General features: G+C 44.4%; 1 pseudogene; it reads right to left on the bottom strand.

The window, feature by feature from the left end:
• Window positions 1-11184: 11184 nt before the first annotated feature.
• On the bottom strand, window positions 11185-20288 carry LOC101683136 (annotated as a pseudogene).
• Between the last annotated feature and the right edge of the window lie 693 nt (window positions 20289-20981).

The following is a 20981-nucleotide window of genomic DNA, read 5'->3' as shown; positions in this document are numbered from 1 at the left end:
AAATAAATCTTTAAAAAAATAAATAAAAACAAAACAAGGAAGTAATTAAGATTAGGATAAAAATTAATAAGATAAAAACTGAAAAACATTAAAAAAACCCAATGAAGTCAGAAGCCAGTTCTTTTAGAAGATTAATACAGTTGATAAAACTCTAGTCAGGTAGATTCAGAAAAAGAGGGAGAAGACACAAATGACCAGTATCAGGAATGAGGGGTGATAGCATTACAGACTTTACAGGTATTATAAGAATAAGAAGGAAATATTATGAATGACTTTATGCCAATTAATTTCTACAACTTAGATAAAAGGAACAAATTTCTTAAAAGACACAAACTACCAAAGCTTCTCCAGAAGAAATAGATAATCTGAAAAGCCCTGTATCTATTAAAGATACTGAATTTGTAGATAAAAACCTCAGTGCACAGAAAACTTTAGACTTAGATTGCTTCATCACCAAACACCATATTATACTCATGCTATCCCAGAAAATTGAAGGGGAGAGAATACTTACCAAGTCCTTCAATGAAGCCAGCCTTACCCTAATACAAAACCCAGATTAGGATCAATACTACAGAGCAATTTATCGTGAACCTAGAGACCAAAATCCTCAACAGCATCTAAGTGACTTCAGTACAGATTTAAATGTATACAAAGGATAATACATCTTGATTAACTGGGGGGTTATCTCAAGAAATCAAGTTTAGTTTGCATTTGAAAATCAGTGTAAGACAGCCTATCAAGAAACTTGATATGTGGGCCATGAAGGACATCTCAGATTGCATGGTTTTTTGATGCCCCATGCTTAGATATTCATCTTTACTAGGACTCAGTAGCAAGACAAGGAGCTGTTTCTCAAAATTAAAACGGTTATCTGCAGACCAGGATAGGGCTTTTCTCCAGTGCTCTAGAGATCTGTGCTTTGTTTCTCTTATTAGAGCTTGCCAGGGCATCCATAAACATCCTCATTTGCCACAGGTACTCTGAAAGTATAATGGGTTCTACCTAGGTCATAGAAGGACATAGTGGTAGAGAAACTTGCACTGCTTCCTGGAGAGCCTGTCCACATTCTGATTCCTACTCAAACTGATTCCTTAAGAGTTGCTCAGTAAGTGCATCAGAATAACACTTTTAATTGTGGTACATATTACCTTAAAAATTAAAATGGACCATGAAGCTTTGTGCCTTTTTGTACTTGCAGAGACTTCATCAAAGTGCTGGGGACCTGGGCTTTTATGAGATTGTATCTCACCTTCTTCCTCATATGTATTTTACAAATGCCTTTAAATGCTTGTTAATTCCTGCTCATTGAGTTTAATCAGCATAATGTCAACAATGTATTGGGCATATGTGATGTTCTGTGATGTCACTATGATCAAGATTTTTATAGATTATGTTATGGTAGAAAGCACCAGTAGTGCTGGGAAAAACTACTGTGTCCTGATAGCATTGCCAAGTAAAAGCAAGCTGATTCTGATGATCCCTAAATTTTGAAATAGGGGGGAAATCATTTTCAGGGGTAATAGTGAATTCCTGGTGTCAGGGGTTGGGTTGACTTTAAGGCCAGTGAACAGTCTTGTTACATGGGGATGGGATGAGTATTGTGGGTTTTTTTTCCCCCTAGTGTGTCAGCTTAGGTAGGCTACAATCCTGTTATTTCATCAGATGCTAACCTAGGTGTTGATCTGAAGGGCGTTTTCAGATATAATTAAAGTCCATAATGAGATGACTTAATGTAAGGCAGATTATCCTGGATAACCCAGGTAGGACTAATTTAATTACTTGGGAGGACTTAAAAGCAAGGCTGAGGGGAGAGAGGGAAAAGGCGGTAGAAAGAGACAGAGAAACACAGAGAAGAGGAAGGAAGAGGACAGGGGAGGAGGAAAAAGAAAGAGCAGAAAAAAAAGAAATTTCCTGTGGACAGCTTTGGTGCTTAATTCTCCCTTCCTCACGGCTTGAGCTATGAGTTTCGATTTTGCTTAACCCCCATAATCCTGTAAATCAATTTCTTGTAATCCCTCGCTTTGTCTTTCTCTTGTCTGCATTAATCCTGACTGATACAAGTATCAGCATCCTTTTGTCTGTCAAATTTAAAATGATGGCCTTTGGGGTGGGGGGGATGATGGCCTCTGTCTCTCCAGTTTCCCCCAGTGATGTAGGATTGCTTTGGTTTATTATTGTGTTGTAAGAGAAAGCTCTGGGAGTTTCCACTTGGCTTTTTCTCTCCCGAAAGCTCTCCCTCCATGGATTGGAGAGCCAAATGGGGATCCTGCCAGTTGCTAATTATGTCTCATCCAATTATACATTAAAGAATTGGAAAAATAATCATAGAACGGGTCCATGTAATTATCAGGTCCATTCTAAATCAAACTCATGCCAAAACTCCATTTATCATTTGACAACAATAAGCCCAGTTTGGTGGACCATAAAACTATTTTGGGTTCCTGGAAAACAGCATAAATTCAGAGCCAGTATCTCATAGTCCCAAAAGTTCTGGGTATTTTTCTACAGTGCACCATGATTCTAATAAATGTCAACAGGCCAGTTTGGGAAAGACTTGAAGGAAGACTTGGCATATAGGCTGTGGCAGTGTTGCAGGATCCCTTGGCTCCCCTTCAATCAAGGGGTTCCTGATCCTGAACTGGCTTTTAACTGGAAATTGGATGAAAAGCTGTGATTTTCCATTTGGCAACCCAAGTCAAGTTTTTGGATTCCAAATCTGGAGATTCTCATGATCAATTAACATTTAGTGGGAGGACCATCTATTTCCTTCCTAGGGAAACTGTGATCAGTTAGCAGTTGCCAAATATTCTGATTACCATTTATCCTTGCCTTCCATTACAATAAGCATGCCCTCTCGTTTCTGCCAGTTTTGCTCCACCACTTGCTCTGTTACTGGTATATCTCATCCTCCCCCGTCAAAATTACGGAGTCCTTCTCAATGGCAGCATTTCCCAGGTAATAAAAAACAGCTTTTCAAGGATGTGGATACTCTCCTACTGTATTTTTCAACTTTTTAGTTGATTTAGTTGAAGAAATTGTTGTTTGGACCCCCTCAGGAAATGTAACGGTTGGGGCACATGTGTTTACAAACGATAAATCCTCACCAACAGTCCAATCTCCCCAAGCCTTTGGATTCCTTACTTGTATTGAACTTGGAAAGTTCTCAGTCTCATTGAATGAAGGCCATTTTGAGTTTATTTTCTAGTAACCAACACAATAAGCTATCAAAGTCATTTTCAGCTGTGTGATCTAATATTAAGTCCAGAATCTTTGACGAAGGTTTAAGGACATATTTAGACAGAGCACTTCCATCCGTTAAACAATAACCTTGTTGTTTAACCCTTAATCTGTCCTTGTCCCCTTTTCCCAAGGGGCTTAATTAAAAATAAGTCCCAGAAACCAGTCCCAGGTAACAAAGCCCAAATACAAGGGTGGGTCAGGCCAGATGGAGATATCTCTCCGATTGGTAGGGGGGCATATACTGTCTCCCTTGTTACCAAGGAGTGTGGGCCCCGCCCCTTGGGGGCACCTTTTGGGCGCCAATTCTGACCAAGGTGATAGGCTAACTCAAATATCTACTAGGGTAAATTGTAATTCAATTGGTCACTTATGTGTAACCTAACATGACTGTGCAGCTTTCTCCGTGTGTTACAATTTTATTGGCCACCTGTGCGTGGCCAGGCCCAACCACATGGCCTTTGCCCTTAAAAGCTAGTCTGTGAAGCAGAGAGGTCGCCCTCTCTGTGTTTTGATTCTTTTTTTTTTTTTTTTTAAAGATTATTTATTTATTTATTTATTTATTTGACAGAGATCACAATTAGGCCAAGAGGCCGGCAGAGAAAGAGGAAGGGAAGCAGGCTCCCAGCTGAGCAGAGAACCCGATGTGGGGCTTGATCCCAGGACTCTGGGATCATGACCTGAGCGGAAGGCAGAGGCTTTAACCCACTGAGCCACCCAGGCACCCTCAGTTTGATTCTTGATGCTTGGCGCAAAATAAAGCTTTGCTTGACCTTCGCTTTGTATCAGTCTCGCTCCTTTAATCACGGACCCATAATCGGGGGACCTAACAGAAGGTACCCATCAATTAAAAAGCAACCCAGTTCATAGTCTATCATCTTTGGTCTAACATATTTAGAATCAGTTGCTGATGTGGAGAATGATGTGGTTTTGGAATATAAGTGAGGTTTGTTGGGGAAGAGGTGTGTTGCTTAGGGCTGAGAAAGAATTCTTGAGACATCTTTGGTGCAAAATGGTGGTTTTATTCAAGCATGGGGGCAGGACCGGTGGGCAGAAAGAGCTGCAGCGCGGGGTTGTGTGGAGTGGTGATTACAGACTCCAGAGTTGGGGAAGTTAAGGGAAAGGGAGGTTTCAAAAGGACTTTCAAATGCTAGAGAGGACCTACAAGATACTAGAGGCCTTGCGGTTGTCAAGTTAAGGTTGTTTTCCCCTCTAGCAAGGTATTAACATTAAGATAGTTGGGAGCTTCCTGGAAGAAAGTCACACTTGTCCCACCCAGGAGTGGGGGAGGGGAGGTTGCAGGGGACAGCTTGTGCTTTGTCTTCAGCTAGCCCTCTGCTTCCTCATCAGAGAACAAAGGCAAAGAAAAAGAATTAAACTTCCTTATAACTTACAGCCCATTTGACAAGTACTTGGGACAGGCAGAGTGACCTTCCTCAAGGAGTTTAGCTGCCTTTATGTTCCTACTTTGCTAGAGGCCAAAGGCAACCTTAACATTAGCCTAACCCCCAGGATCTAATAAATCTTCTTTAACATATAAAAACCCCTTTGGAGACTTCCTTTATCTCTGCCGCCCACCGATATATGTTAGCCATCATCCTCCAAGTGATGTAGGAAAGAGGATGTTAAGGTTCTAAGCCCACGGCCAAGAAAGAATTCTTGAGACACCTTTGGTGCAAAAACATGATTTTATTAAAGCATGGGACAGCACCCATGGGTAGAAAGAGCTGCAATGGGCTCATGAGGAGTGGCGCATTATATACTTTCAAGTTGGGAGGGGGTTAGGGATAGCCTAAGTCTCTAAGGAATTTTGTAAGCAAGGTTTCCAGGACCTTGGGTTGGGGGTGGGGGGCTAGCTGTTGTTGGGAAAGGTCATTTATTACCATCTAATAAAACGTTAGTCATGAGACCCTTCAGATGTATGTGGATGGGCCGTATGCTTGGGGGATAATTGCTAAAACATATCTTGGGGAGTTTAGAGGTAAAGGAAGTTTCGAAAGGAATTTTTATGTTTAAGTAGACTTACAGGATCTTGGTGGAGGGTGTGTGTGTTGGGGGGGGGGATCAGGCTAGGATTGCCTTTTGCCCTTAGCAAAGTATTAACATTGACGTGTTTGAGTCCCTAGAGGAGTTTCACTCTCTGTTTCAAGGACTTGTCAATGGGCTATAGGTAGTAAGGAAATTATTAATTTTTCTTCTGCCTTTGCTTTCCACATCAAAGCCTGTGGCCCACTGATATACATCTGAAGGGTCTTGTGACTAGGGTTTTACTAGACAGTAGTAAATGACCTCTTCCTAAAAACAGCTAGTCCCTCAATGTCCTGGAAACTTCGCTTTCAAATTCCCTAGAGACTTAACACTATCCCTAACCCCTCTCAACTTGAAAGTATATAATCAGTCACTCCTCACAACCCCAGTGTAGCTTTTACTGCTTGTGGGTCCTGTCCCCACGTTTTAATAAAACCACCTCTTTGCACTGAAGACATCTCAAGAATTCTTTCTTGACTGTTCCTGGACCCCAACCTTTTCATATAATTGCTACACATATTCCCCATGTCTGCTGTTATAAATTAGCCCCCCCCCAAATAAAAAGTAATTGAGTATGTAAATTATTTTATCTTTATTCTTGTCCCCTTGGAGCATGAAGAGATATGAACCAAGTTATGGGTCTAGTGGCAACGAAGGGTGGTTGGGATAAGTTTTAAGGGTCTTGGAGGAGAAATGCCAGGAACTGGGAAGTAGGCTTCTGAGGAAGGGGCTCCTGCTGGCTGGTGCAGTATTCTGAAGAACATAATAAATTGATTTTGGAGCATTAAAAAAACAAAACCAAAACCAAAAACCAGCAACTTGTAAACTGAAACCAACTTTCCCTGTTTGGGTGAAAAACAATTGCTGGGTGATGCTTAAAGGAAGAGGAAGCAAATGAGAGAGAAGAGTTTTGTTTTCTCCTCCTTCAGCCTTGCAATCTCCCTCTAGTAAAGGATCCTAAAAAGGAGCAAGCCAGTAAAGAAGGTGGGTGGTTTTTAGAGTCCCAGACCCAGCACTGCAAAAGAGAGTACAGAAATAGAGATTTGTATGCTGCTGCCCTTCGGAACAATTTGTTACTTAAACTGTAACCCCTGGAGGATTTTACTAGTTGCCAAGTGAAAGACCCGCGGATCCCCTTACCCAAGAATCCAACACTGCCACTGGATGCAATCAGCAAGAGGTTCTTTATTGTTACGCAGGCGCCTGCGGGTGGTCAGCGCGCGCCTGCGGGTGGTCAGCAGCTCCTGCTAGCTGAGCACACCCAGCTGGGGTGGTGCCGGGTTTTTATAGACAGGTACAAACAAGTTTTGGGTGGGGCGCAACTGATTGGTTGACAGTTAGAACTTTTGAAAAAGGCCTTAGTGGAGTTTGCTGATTGGCTTTGGGGACGCGCGCGCGCGAAGAGAGAGGCGGGAAGGGGGAACAAGCTGATTGGTTCTGAGGGCCCACGCGCGGGAGGAGAGAGGCAGGGAGGGGGAACAAGAAGGGGGAAGGTAGGAGTGCCATCATGGCGTCTTCTATTATTTCTATAAGCCAAGCAGTTACAGAAGGGCAAAAGAGCAATTAATAAGCAATTAATAACCTAATTTACGCCTAAAAGCCAGCGGTTCACAGAAAAGCAAACAAGCGGTTAGTTATCCTATCTGTCTACTAAGGGAGGGGTCTTTCACCAAGCACATTTAGATATGGCCTTAAGAAATACATATACTGGCAACAGGTCTTTGGGGAGAAGGACGATGTACGACGATGAAGTTGGGCAGCTGGGAATGCCCGGCTTGCTCAGGGCAGAACGCCGCCCCTTCACAGAAGCTGGGAAGCTGGGGATACCTGGCTCCCTCAGGGCAGAAGGCCGCCGGCTTCAGGGAAGCCGAGCACCTGGGAACGCCCGGTCAGCTCAGGGTGCAATGAAAACCGCCTGCTTCCCTTTTCCGTTATCGCTCCTTTCTCTTCCCAGAAGCGCCCGTTGTTGGTTAGAGGAGTCCTGTGAATGTGCTTGGCTAACTAGAAACCTCACCCTCCTCCTTGCTGGCCTGCAAGACCGGACCAATGTTTGACCTTCATCGGGGCCTTCTGTTGGCCATTGTTTCTACCTAATAAAAGTGAGACTGTGGAGTTGCTCGTGGCAGCAGTCCTTTTCGACTGTTGTTCCCTGCTCCCAGTCTCTTGCAGCTGACTTATGTGTGCCTCATTCTCCCGTCGCCGACTGGAAGCGGAATTTGTAACCGAGAGATTAAAGCTTAATAACCAACACAATTTATTTAAAAAGAGTAAGTGATGTACTACTGTATGTATGCAAAGAGCAGTGCCAGGCATGAATCGAGGTAGTGATAAGGAAGAAAAAGAGGGGGAGAAGCAGGTGGGGAGTAGGTTGGAGTTGTCATGCAAAGTTGATTGCTAATGACTTGAGCAACGTGAACACTGAATAGGGCTCACTAGTATTGGCCATGAAGGAAGTCACTGATGACCTAAAGTGAGTTATTTTGAGTTGGGGATATAAGCCAGACCATCCAAAATTGAGCACTGGGTAAAGTAAAGGTGAGGAAGTAGAAACAATGGATAGCAATATCTTTCTTGAGAAGTTTGGTGATAGAGGGAAGAAAAATGGGATTACCAGGGCCAAGATAAGTTTTCTTCCATAAATCACAACTCTGTGGTTGCCTGAGGGACCTATCGATGAGACCAAAATTCTAACTTCACAATAGGAGATTGTGGCCCAAGCAGAATCATCTAGAAGCCATCTCACACAAGACAGAAAGACTTGTTGTATAGTTTTTGGGATTCTCCAGGCCATAGTGTTGAGGTATTTCTGAGATAAAGGCTAAATTAACCTAGGAATCCTCCCCCACTCTGCAAATTTTTGTCATCCTGATCAGCCTCACTGCCATCTCTGACTATCTTTGCCCCTGCCCCACATGGCACTATGGAGGCAGGACAGCCCACAGTTCAGAGCTGCAAAAAAATAAGTTTATTATGAAGAGATTACAGAGAATCAGCACATGGATTCTGGTAAGGAGTAGCCTCACCAAAGAAGCAGGGGATCCTTGGAGTCCATGGTGGATAAAGAAATTCCAGGCAGCAGCTGAATAATCAACATGAGCATCTATATAGGTGATGATCTGAAGTGTGGAGGACATTCCAAGGAGGAGAGATCAGCAAGCGGGACTTGATTCTGTGTGATATAATAAAGGTATTAGTCAACCTCGTACCCCGTTTAAGGAGGTGTCAACCAGAGCTGAAAGCCTCTTCCTCTCCCTAGCTCATTTCCTTGGACTGCTGTCCACTATCCATGGTGCTGAACCATATTCCAGTCTGGACATCCATGATTGCCTATCCCTGGATAAAAAATTCTGTTCCCTGTACTGTCTCTCATCAACTGAGATAGATCTTCCTTCTCACCTTGACTTAGTTTATGACACAAGGATTTAAAATACTGCCAGTTGTCCTGCTTGATCAAAAGACATATTTCTTATTTTTAATATTGGCAACAGAGTCACATTTACAAAATACTTTCTAGGGACGCTTGGGTGGCTCAGTCAGTTAAGTGGCTACCTTTGGCTCAGTTCATGATCCCAGGGTCCTGGGATTGAGTCCCACATCAGGCTCCTTCCTCGGTTGGGAGCCTGCTTCTCTCTCTCTCTCTGCCTGCCACCCTGCCTGCTTGTGCTCTCTCTCTGTCAAATAAATAAAAATTTTTTTTAAATAAATAAAATCTTTAAAAAAACCCCAATACTTTCTAGGCTGAACCAGTTATACTTGTAGACTGAATATGACATGGTTTGGAGCTGCTGTGACAGGTGGCAGCCTAGATGTATTGGTGGGTATAAAATGAGATGCTCTAGGGTTTTCAGAGTGCTGCAGCTAGTTAGAACTGCATTGTCCAGTATGGCAGCCACTAGCCATATGTGGATGTTGAGCACTTAAATTGCAGCTGGTCCAAATTGAAATGTTCTGTTAGTATGAAATACATATTAGATATTGAGACTTAGCACAAAAAAAAAGAAGATAAAGAAGAAGATATTTCATTAATAATTTTATATTGATTAAATGTTGACATGATAATATTTTGAATATACTTGACAAATGAAATAAATTGCTAAATACAATCTGTTTCCTTTTCCTTTTAAAAATTTCATCACTAGAAGATTCTAAGTTACGTGTGTATTTTGTGTTATATTTCTATTGGACAACATTAGTTTAGAATCTTAGGTAACTAAGCTATCAACCCAAAGATATAGATTCAATTATAGTATTGGCCATTCAATTTCTTAACTTCCCTTTATGGACTGCACCTTCTTCTTGGTGACTCGACCCATCACATGAACCCTTGTTCTCAGAAAGCATGTATATAGTTCACTACAAACTTATCCTTACCACTCATGCCTCCATCTTCCATGACTCCTATGACCAGTCACTTAGAGCTTCTGCCCCATTGTTCAGAGCATCAGGTCCTTTCCTGCTCCTGTATATTTGCACATCATGTATCCTCAGCTTTTTTTTTTTTAAGATTTTATTTATTTATTTGACAGAGAGAGAGAGAGAGGGAGATCACAAGCAGGCAGAGAGGCAGGCAGAGGGAGAGGAGGAAGCAGGCTCCCTCCTGAGCAGAGAGCCTGATGCAGGGCTCCATTCCAGGACCCTGAGACCATGACCTTAGCTGAATGCAGAGGCTTAACCCTCTGAACCACCCAGGTGCACTGTATCCTCTGCTTTTAATTTTTTTTCCTATAAAGAAACTCTTAACCATTCTTCAACATCCAGTTTAAATCCTGCATCCTCTTGAAGTCCTTGTGGAAGACCCCAGGCAGTATTGCTGGATCTTGCCTCTCTACCTCCACAAACTCCCAGCCAGAATACTTTACTACATCTGAAATTGCCCATTTATTTGTCTTATCCTTTACTAGGCTGGGGGCTCTTAGGGCTATGTCTAATTCATTTTTGTAATGCTGGCACCTGGGATACAACAGGGAATAAGAAAAAGTCCTTGCTTGCATGAAATAAATATTCTAATACAGGAGACAGAAAAGAAACAGTGTTGTAAAAAGTCAGATAATAATGAATTTTGTGAAGAAAAATAAGGAGGGAAGAGAGTGGCAGTTATGCTTTTTTTTTTTTTTTAAAGATTTTATTTCTTAGAGAGAGAGAGAGATCACAAGTAGGCAGAGAGGCAGGCAGAGAGAGAGGGGGAAGCAGACTCCCTGTTGAGCAGAGAGCCTGATGCAGGGCTCAATCCCAGGACCCTGAGATCATGACCTGAGCCAAAGGCAGAGGCTTAACCCACTGAGCCACCCAGGTGCCCTGGCTTTTTTTGAGAGACCCGAGCAAGTGTGTGTTCAACATAGAATAGTTGCAAATAAATACACGATGCATGAATAAAACTCTTTTTACAGAAAGATGCCTCTTTTTACTGAGCCCCTTCCACATCCCAGTCACACTGCTCTTCCTTTCTTGCTCCCGAAAGGAAAACACATTCCTGCTTCGAGGCTTTTGCACATGCTCCTCCTGTCTGTCATGTTCTTCCCCTCAGTCTTGGCACAACTCCTGCCTTATCATTCATGGCTCAGCTGAAAGATCTCACAGAGCCTTCTGACTGCCTCTACTCTCTGCCCCTCTCTGCCCCTGTCACTCTCTCAGACTCTACTTGGTATCCTTTATAGTACCCACAACCCTCTGGAATTTAAATGACTCTGCACTTGTTTCCTAGTTCATTATTAGTACATTCAACTAAGATAGAAATGCCAAGAGAACAGTCTTGTGTTGTTCATGGCCGTATCCCTAGCAGTTAGCACATAGTAGAAGCTTAACTGAAATTTTACGAATGAGTGAATGGCCCATCTATAATGACCCTAAAGGCCAAGTGCCGTCACTAAGGAATGGAAATATGTTCTGATCTCTCACCGGACTGGTGCAACAGTGGCTCCTTTACTTCGAGGGCATTTGGATGGTGGCTTGGAACCTGCCCTGCTGCATCAGCAGACCTAAAAGGCAAAACAGATACTATGAGACAGTGGAAGTGAAGGAGGATCGAGAGGTCAAAGGAGTTTTCTCCTGTTCCAGACAGGGGCAGAGCAGGGTTAGGGAATGAACCAAACCCCTGGGGACATGCGGGTGGGGCTGGAGGCTCTACTTAGTCCCCGGCATCTTTGATCCCTTCACTGACAGTTCTGGGCCTTGGTTTCCTCAGCTATAAATGGGGGAACAACTGCTCCCTCCCAAGCTAGTAACTTAAGAACTATACACTGAAACGAGACTGTGGAGGAAGTGGGCATTACAGCAGTTGATCCCCATTTGCCTAGCCATGTCTCCAGAATGGTGGCCTAGTATCAGCGGAGTGAGGGTATTGGTCAGGCTGCCCCACTGACATTTACTTTGGGTGAATCTGGGAGCCGCATTTTGAGAGCTTTAGGATTCATTCAGATTAATTGCCTCAAGCTTCCTACTTCATCAGTAGTGAGCTCCGTGTCAGTGGAGGTATGTGAACAGAGGCCAGAAAACTGCTTGCTGGGAGAGATAATTTAAAGGAACTTTAGAAACTCCAGCAGTTAACACTTGGTAGGATGAATGAGTCTTCAGTGAACAGAGGAATAGTCCTTTCAGTCCAGAAATTCTGCTGGTTTTCAGATTCCCATTGGGGGCCTCAGCTGCCTGCTTGGCTTCTGGCAGACCTGGAAACTTTGGGTGCTGGAGATAGAGTCTACTGGAAGGAGGCAGTCTTTGGGCTAAAACCAGGCCAATTTTCTGCTCATTATGTAACATCCATTCTAGAAGGATAAGTAGAAATCAGGCAGCTTTTTTCCCCCAGAGAAGCTCCCATTTATAGCTCAGCTTCTCTAGGCTTTTGGGGCCAGAATGGAATTGAAACCAGCATGTATTTGGCTAGTGATGGAGGATTTCTTTTTGTTGTTGTTGTTGTTGTTTTTAAGATTTTATTTATTTATTTGACAGACAGAGATCACAAGCAGGCAGAGAGGCAGGCAGAGAGAGAGGAGGAAGCAGACTCCCTGCCGGGCAGAGAGCCTGATGTGGGGCCCCATCCCAGGACCCTGGGATCATGACCTGAGCTGAAGGCAGAGGCTTTAACCCACTGAGCCACCCAGGCACCCCATGATGGAGGATTTCAATGGTCAGTGCAGGTGGCGTGCTTGACCCTGGGCATGGGACCACGGACTCCCTCAGTAAGCAGCAGCTGAGTTTATGAGGAGCGAGTTAGCAGGAACCATTCTGCCTTGTTGAGGATGGGAGAAGTGTTAGGGGAGAGGAGATAAAAGTGAGGGAGAAGTCTAAGCTTTCTCCTGGGGTCTTCCTTGGTCTTCTCACTACCAGCACTTACTAATCAGTTAGTTAGTCATTTACGGATTCAAGTTATAAAGACATGAATTAATGAAGGGACACATCTGAAAGACAAGAAAGTATGCAAGAGTCAGGACGAGGGCTCCACCAATGGAGTGTGAATATTCAGGGGGCAGTCAAGGCAAGTTCTCTTTCTAAGACAATCTATCCTAGGGAACAACCAAGCAGGGGGTTGGGGGAACAGACTGCCTGGGGTCACATGTCAGCTGAGCTATGTGGCAGCTCTGTGACTTAGGTAAGTCATTGGCCATCTCTGGAACTTTTTCTTAAATGTGAAAAATGGACATCATACTGTTACTTAGAATAAGAGATTGTTTGGAGGATAAGAAAATTCATGAAAGATCTTTAGCACAGTGCCTTTGTGCTTAATGAAAATTAGCTGTTCATTTTATGATTACTTATACTTATTTTAGAGATAAGAAATGGAGTCTTGGAGAGTCTTATCAGCTTATCTCATTACCCAGACTCCGATTTTGACTTTAAATATTAAATAATATCTGTAAAGCACTTTACCAGTGCTGGTTGCACAGTGAGAGCTTGATAAACGCCACTTCCACTCTCCCCAACTCTCCTTCCTGGAAGATTTCCTTTTTATTTTTTTTTTTTAAAGATTTTATTTATTTATTTGACAGAGAGAAATCACAAGTAGATGGAGAGGCAGGCAGAGAGAGAGAGGGAAGCAGACTCCCTGCTGAGCAGAGAGCCCGATGCGGGCCTCGATCTCAGGACCCTGAGATCATGACCTGAGCCGAAGGCAGCGGCTTAACCCACTGAGCCACCCAGGCGCCCGAAGATTTCCTTTTTAAAGATTTTATTTAAAATCTTTAAATTTGGGAAGGGGCAGAGGGCGAAGGAGAGGCAGACTCCCCACTGAGCAGGGAACCCAATATGGAGCTGGATCCCAGGACCCATGAGATCATGACCTGAGCCAAAGATAGACGCTTAACTGACTGAGCCACCCGGGCATCCCGATTTCCTTCCAGTTGATTAAGAAGATGTGGTCCACCAAACTCTAGGTCTCAGACTAAAAAACTGAAGTAGTCTGGGTTTGTATACTTACTTTTGCTTCCAAATGATGGATTATCAGGTCTCCCAGGACTCTCTCTACGTTTTCCACAATAATTTTTTTCACTGGGGTGACGCTAAATGAAGAATGAAAGCAGAACAGATTAAATTCTCCCAAACTCTCCTGTATTTACATCACTTATGTGCTTAGCTGACCCCACGTTATTTAAGCCTCCTGTTTCCAGGGCATTCCATGACCCAACCTTGCCCTTCCACTGCAAACTACCTCTTAGGGCTCCTTAAAATTAATCTTCCAATTGAAATCACCCTGCCTCATCATTGTTCCCCATGACCCCCCTTCTCCTTGCCTATTTTATTCTCTCATCTGGAATCCCTTCTTCAGCTTCTATCACCCTTTTAGGTCCTGATCACTCTCTTTCTGGCACTTTCCTGTTCCCCTTGATGAGGGAACAGAAGGCATGGTTAGGACAAAGCAGAGCTGACACCCCACAACGCACCCCCCCCACACACACATGGGATATATGTGACATTCCTCATGCACTCCTGGCTGCCTTAAAGCTAAGGAAAGGAAAAACAAATAGTTGATTTATAGAGATCACAATCCTGCAGGACATGAGTCTCCATTAGTTTACAAATGTCTTAGCAATTTACAGGAACAAACCATTTCTGTCAATAACCTAGCTTCCAGAAGGAAATGTAGATACAATTAAATGTACTTATCATCTGCAGCCCATAGCTAGGTACTTGAAGCAGGCAGAGTGTACTGTTTGTCCAGGAAGATCCCAACTATCTTACTGTTACTGCCTTATTAGAAGGAAAAACAACCTTCACTTGACAAGGGCAAGTGTTCCAGTATCCTGTGAGTCTTTAACATATGAAAGTACCTCCCTTTTTCCTTACCTCCCCTAATCCCACAGTATATAATCAGCCACACCAAACAACCCCGGTGCAGCAGCTCTTTCTGCCCACGGGTCCTGTCCCCATGCTTTAATAAACTACCATTTTGCACCAAAGACATCTCAAGAATTCTTTCTTGGTTGTGGGCTGCGGATTCCACCCCACTGAACCTCATCTATATTCCAAAACCACATCACTGTCATTATCTAATATGACAACAAAACTTTCTTCCTTAGCCCTATGGTCATGCCTTCATGGCAGGAGTATTGTAATGTCATTCTTCTGTTGGGGGAGAGGAGAAGGAAGTAGGGAAATAGCAATATAGTATGTCTTCAGATTTTTGACTCAGTCCATGATCCTTATAGGTAAGGGTAAATCTCATTCTCGGGCAAAGTGTTTGCTTTATATATAAATCGGCTAATCTACCACTTTTGGCCTGAGGATTCAGATGTCCCTCAAAGGAAAGACTAGTTTTCTTCAACATCTCAAAGGGCACGGAGCCACATTGACAGAATTTCCCCTGGGGGAAATGGTTGTGAATCAAGGGTTTAGTTATCTGGAACAGGACAGGACGTCCCCAGAGGTCTAAGAGCTCAGAAAGGATTTCACACTCAGATCTTTCTTGAGTGAGCAACTGGGAGATGAATCAGAAAGAATTAACAAATGAAAAAGACCCAGTGTATAATAGGTTGGTGATGACTGTTGGGTTCAGTTAATCATGGACATGAGCCTAAATTTTTAAAAAATCTTATAAAAGAAGATAGTAAAAAAGAGATTATAAATTTAGAAGATAACACTTAGCAAAAGGGCAAACCCCTGAAAACAGTTACTCTGAAGAGAAGGTGTCACAGACCAATAAACAGATGGTGAAATCCTTGTTCTACTGGTAGTCAAGAGAATGACATCTATGGGATTTTCTGCTGAAAATCCTTACTAAAGAGAGAAGTTGTAAAAATGAGAATAATTCGTCCAGATTGACTATGGGGTAAAATTTGACCAATGCCAGCGAGAGTTCTATGTCAGTTCTATGGTATTTGATAAGGGATTTGGAATGTCTTACAACTATGACATACCTTCAAGTTTAAAAGTCATAAAACTGTTTATACTCTTTCAGTAATCTTAAGAATCTATAAATTCCTGCACCAAAACGTTCAGGATTACTTACAGTAGCAAAAAATTCAGAAATAACCTAAATGTCAGCCAATAATGGAGTAAGTCTACTTTGTTTGTCCTCGATACTATTCAGTGAATCTCTTTTCATGTCCGTGGAAATACAATTTTCATATTAAACAGAAATTTAAAATGACATGAAGTTCTTTTTGTAAGACACGCATCCCCAGATGCACAAAAGGCTCATTGGAGAAGGGATTGTTTTGCTGGTGAGGTCTTTCCGGTGAAGTCTCATTGGGGCTACGTCCCAACCAGTGGGATGCAGAGAGAGAGAAACAAGGAGAACTTACAGATTTTTGGACTAGATCCATACAGTGTCAGGTGTAATCCTGCAGTGTCCAAAGACAAGTCCGTCTTTGCTGTCTACACCCTTCTCCAAATAAAGCTGGACTCTCATATCTGTCTGTACGTGGAATATGTAGGGATTAAGAGCCAGAAACCTGTGGGAGGGAAGAACGAAGGCTGGTGGGAGAGAGCAACAGAGCTTACTTTCCTGCCATTTGTTTCCAGAATGTTCTCACATGTTTGCACAGACCCTCGAAATTACCCTGTAAAGATAATTTCCCCATTTCTCAAAAGAGATGATTCAGGTGAATGAGGATGGCTTTCTCCAAGTCGTGCATCCAGCCAGTTGGAAGCCAGGCAGGTCGTGTTCAGGAGCTATGTCTGGCTCCGGGGACAGTTAGAAAGGAAATGGTGGATTCTAGGTATAGAATCCTATCAAATTTGAAAAACTGTGACTTTGTTGGAAAGTACTCTTCTTGAGTTCACAAATGCCGTTGCCTCCAGGGCCAGGCTTGAGCTGGAAATGGGCAAGGGAGACCATTGAGAAATGGATAAGGGAGAAATGGATAAGGGACTGGTTTTACAGAAAGGGGGTGACAGCTGGGATGAACGAAGAAGGCCTGTTCTCTCTGAAGATACACTGTATAGACCAAAGAAAATACATCCGTGCACAATCTCTAGGCAATAGTGCCAAGGGGCATTGGGGTCTAGAGCAGATTCTGTGTCATTGTCTTAAGTTGTATTCAGTCAGGGGAGTGGGTTCAGGAAATCCAAATAAATGAGGGTGGGGCTCTCTGTATAAAGCAGAGAGAGGAAACTGGCTCAGCCTGCTCTGTTTTTCCTAGGGAGGCCCCAGCTTGGAGGCATTCAAGTGTTCCCATGCTCTAAACCGACCATAGAGAGTGGCCCAAGCCCAGAGATGGAGGGTGTGTTTGCCCCAACCACACAACGAGACTTCCACTGGACACCCTTTAGTTATGGCTGCTTCCCACACCCACACATCAGTGCGAATGTGGATGGAACTGTACAAAGTGTTCCTTACTTTATTTGTATGGAAAATGCCAATGGTATCCGTAACTTGACCCCTTTGAAGTTAGGGGGGTTCTCAAGGTAGATCTGGAGGAGTCAAAAAGTCTGTGATCTGTACCCTGGGTGAAAAAACAGCACAACAGGGAAGGTTATGACTCTAGCAGGAGGTGGACCCCACATTGTGCAAAGGCAGGTCCCCTGCAGAGCAGAAGCTGGACATATGCAAAAATGGTTACTGACTCATTAATCATGTAATTTATTGCATAACTGTTACGCTCAGGGAATCTGGTCCTGAGCAAAAAGAACTTGTTGCCTTAATGCATCACAGAGTGGTCATGTCTAGCAGGCTGGAATAAATGAGTGACTAAATAATGAGTAGAAGACAGAAAGCTATAGACAGCTTGGGCAGAGCATATATGTGTAAAACAATAAATGCAGTAAGTGAATGCATACAAAATGTGTCAGGTGATGGGTGCAGTGAAGAAAAAGCCTAGCGAGTTCAGGTGAAGAGGATGACACTGGGAGGAGTGATATTTTAGAGCGTCAGGGAAGGCTTCTCACAGCAGGTGACACTGGGGCAGGGTCATGAATGAAGTTAGGGTCATGAGGACAGCTAGGGGAAGAAGAAAGGGCCAGGCAGAAGACAGAGTAAGTGCATAGGCCCTGAAGCTGGAACAGCAATGGGCTCGGTGTGACAGGTGGGTAGGGGGGAGGGGAGAGGGCCGTCCGGGCTGGGTCGCAGGGGGCCTGTGGGCCCATGGTAAGACCTTTGGGTTTGGTTCTGAGCAACTTGAAGACATTGGGGGGTTTGAGCAAGAGAGTTCCAGTGTCTGGCTGACTTCTTAGAACGAGGCTTCTGAATATGGATGGAACAGAATGGAGTAGGAGGAGGCTTGCAGTGGAAGCAAGGGGACCTGGGACCATTACTCATAGGGAGTTGATGGTGGTTCAGACCAGAGGAGGTGGAGAAAATGGCCAGATGCCTGGCTGACAGGGTGTGTGGAGAGGCTGCCTGGGGGAGTGAGTGAAGAGAGGGGCATTGGATGGTGTCAGGATTTTAGGTCAGAGGGACTGGACGGGCGGAGTTTCATTATCTAAGATCGGCTGGGCTGGGGAGCAGCAGGCTGGGATGGGTGTGGGGGGCGAGTAGGGGTGGGAATCAGCAGCAGTTTTGAACATACTAAGAAGAGGGACCTGGGTCTTCTAAGCTCTGGTGGTCAGGTGGCATCAATTTTTGTGATTGCCACATTGTTACAACAGAGGTTGTCCAAACTGGTACTGTTGACTGAGGACTTAGTGAGGGCAGGGAGCTGTGTAAGCACGTTTTATTTCACTTAATATTTATGACAGTCCAATGGGGTCAGATGCTATAGTTCCCCATGTAACGGGGCAGGAGTTGAGTCTCAGAGAGGGGAAGAGACTGGAAGTGAGCAGCCATTCTCTTCCCAGAAAAAATGACTGAAACTGTCTTCAGCATCTCCCTAGCTTCTGTCTCTACCCCCAGTAGGAATATTTCTCCACCAGTGGGTCTTAGCCCATTGGAGTGGGAAGGGCTGTTAATTGAGGAAAGGCCTTCTGTAGAGTCAAGAAAATGCCAGGAGGGTGCTCATAAACCAACAAACCAGGACAGTCTGGACGTGGGGGGTTCTGATCTGAGACCACTCACATAAAAGTAGCATCTCCGTTGGTGAGCAGGCCGCCCAGGATGTGGTTTCCTCTTGCAAGGCTGAAGACATTCTTCAGTGACCCCTGGAAGTCAGTTGTCTGCAGGGCAGAGAGAATGTTCGTACCAGGGAGTCCTTGTGTCAAAGCTGAAAAACATATCCGCCCCCAAACCCCAACATTAGACATTTAGATGCCAAAGATTCTCAGATGTAGCCTTGACCTCTGAGCATGTCCCATGTGTGGATCTTACTCCTCATTCACCTAGTTTTCCTGGCCTGCTTGGTGTTGGGCCAAGTTCCAGGCACAATCATTCAGCAAATATTTGTAGAGGCCTGCTGTGCGCTAGGGCCATGCCAGGCTGCACCTGTGAGAACAGGCAGCACTCTTTGCCTTCGTGGAGCTGGCATTCTGGTGGGGATGAGAGAAGAGAGATGATAAAGTAGCAAATAAAGGGACGTGCATGAGTCAAGTGCAGATAAGTGCTATGAAGGGGCTGGTTTCAAAATATTCAAGAACCCGCTGGGCACAGGCACCAACCAATCAGAAAGGACATCAACCATAGCTCTGTAGCCAGGTCCTGTGGTTCCTGGGCTCTGCCAAGTATTGACTCATTAGATTTTTCTTGGTGAGGAGGCTGGAGTCCTGGGGCAGAAGGTGAGATGGTTGGAGTGATGAGGGGCATCACTTGGGGAGTCTCTGAGCAGGGGATTCTTCCCAGGGAATTTAGAAAAACGTTTCATTATTTAATTTGGCAGACAGAGATCACAAGTAGGCAGAGAGGCAGGCAGAAAGAGCCGGGGGGTGGGGTGGGGCGGGGAAGCAGGCTCCCCTCTGAGCAGAGAGCCCGATGTGGGGCTCGATCCCAGGACCCTGAGATCATGACCTGAGCTGAAGGCAGAGGCTTTAACCCATTTCATTATTTTAACCACCACAGCCATACATGTATCCTGTGAAGCTCTTTCTGTCATGAGGGAAAATAAAAGACAGACTGAGGAATTGATAGTATTGGGTGAGGGCAATAATTCATGCAAGGATGTCAAGGAATGTTTTCTGCAAAGGCAACATTCAAGCAGAGACTTGAAGGAAGGGAGGGAGCCATGTTGATAGTTAGTGGAAGAGTGTTGCAGGCAGAGGGAACAGCAAGTGTTAAGGTCCTGGGGTGTGCTCAATGTGTTGAGAAGGCTACTGTGGCAGGAGGGGAGCCAGTGAATGGGGAGTGGTAGGAGAGGGGAGCAGGGGCCAGTCCAGCTGGGGTGGGCCTTTTGATGGTGGGTTTTAATAAATAGATCAGGGCAAGGAGATAGGAAAGAGGGGAATCTTGGGAGAACAGTATTAAATATAGTGATGTTGGGATGATCAGAGCAGCTAATGATTCATCATGTTAACTCTGTCCCAGGCATGATGCTAATTAGAACTTAACCTACAATGGCTCACGGTCTAGACTTTTAGGAGAGGCCTATGGTTCTGACAAGGCCAGGTGTGAACGAAGGCAGGGCAGTTTCACCATTGGTGATCTGGAAGGAAGCTCTGGATAGGGCCTCTTGAGCAGAGGATGAGGCGAGCAACCCACAGAGGAAAATGAAAAAGCCAGAGACCTTTAGCATCTTGGGTCAGGTACTTGTGGGGGAGCAGGCAGAGAGGGTCACCTGTGGGATCATTCTCTGAGAGGGTCTCCCCAGAGCTTGGGTCTATGGTGGCTACAGAATTCATGTAGTCTATTCTATAGATGGGGCCAGTAAGTTTCAGAGAGGAGACATGCTTCTCCTCATAGTATAGAGCAAGAAATGAAGAGTCCAAGAAGTGAAGTGGCCATACACAACCTGTATATATGCCCAAGGATGCTGGATGTACAGTTTTTCCTGCCTGGATATAGTCTTCCCCGGTAGAGGTGCTCACTGCCCTCTGTGAGAGGCTGCACGTGTTACAGTTACAAGAATAGTGTCTGAAGCCCTCCACCTCTTACCAGGTGTGGGATTGTGGGATTTAGGGCAAGTTGCTTCACCACATGACATTGGGTGGAGGACATATTATCCTCCTTTTACAGAAGAATTTGGTGGTGATGTGCCCTGGCTTCAGAGCCAGAACAGGCCTGGGATGGAATTCCAGCTCTGCCACCTACTTGCCGGGAAATCTGGGCAATGTAGGGTCTTGGAGGTTCAGTTTCCTCATCTGGAAAATGTGGATGATACATACACATACTTCTCCCTCAGCCTTCTTATGAATACCGAGTGCAGCACTCTACCCATTGGAAGTGCTCCGCAAATGGTTGCCATTAGGCTGGTGAGCTTTGTGATTAT

This window comes from Mustela putorius, unplaced genomic scaffold (genome assembly GCF_011764305.1).
Source record: "Mustela putorius furo isolate JIRA1106 unplaced genomic scaffold, ASM1176430v1.1 tig00000743_pilon_pilon_pilon, whole genome shotgun sequence".
Classification (NCBI taxonomy): domain Eukaryota; kingdom Metazoa; phylum Chordata; class Mammalia; order Carnivora; family Mustelidae; genus Mustela; species Mustela putorius.
This window is presented reverse-complemented; position numbering and strand designations above follow the sequence as displayed.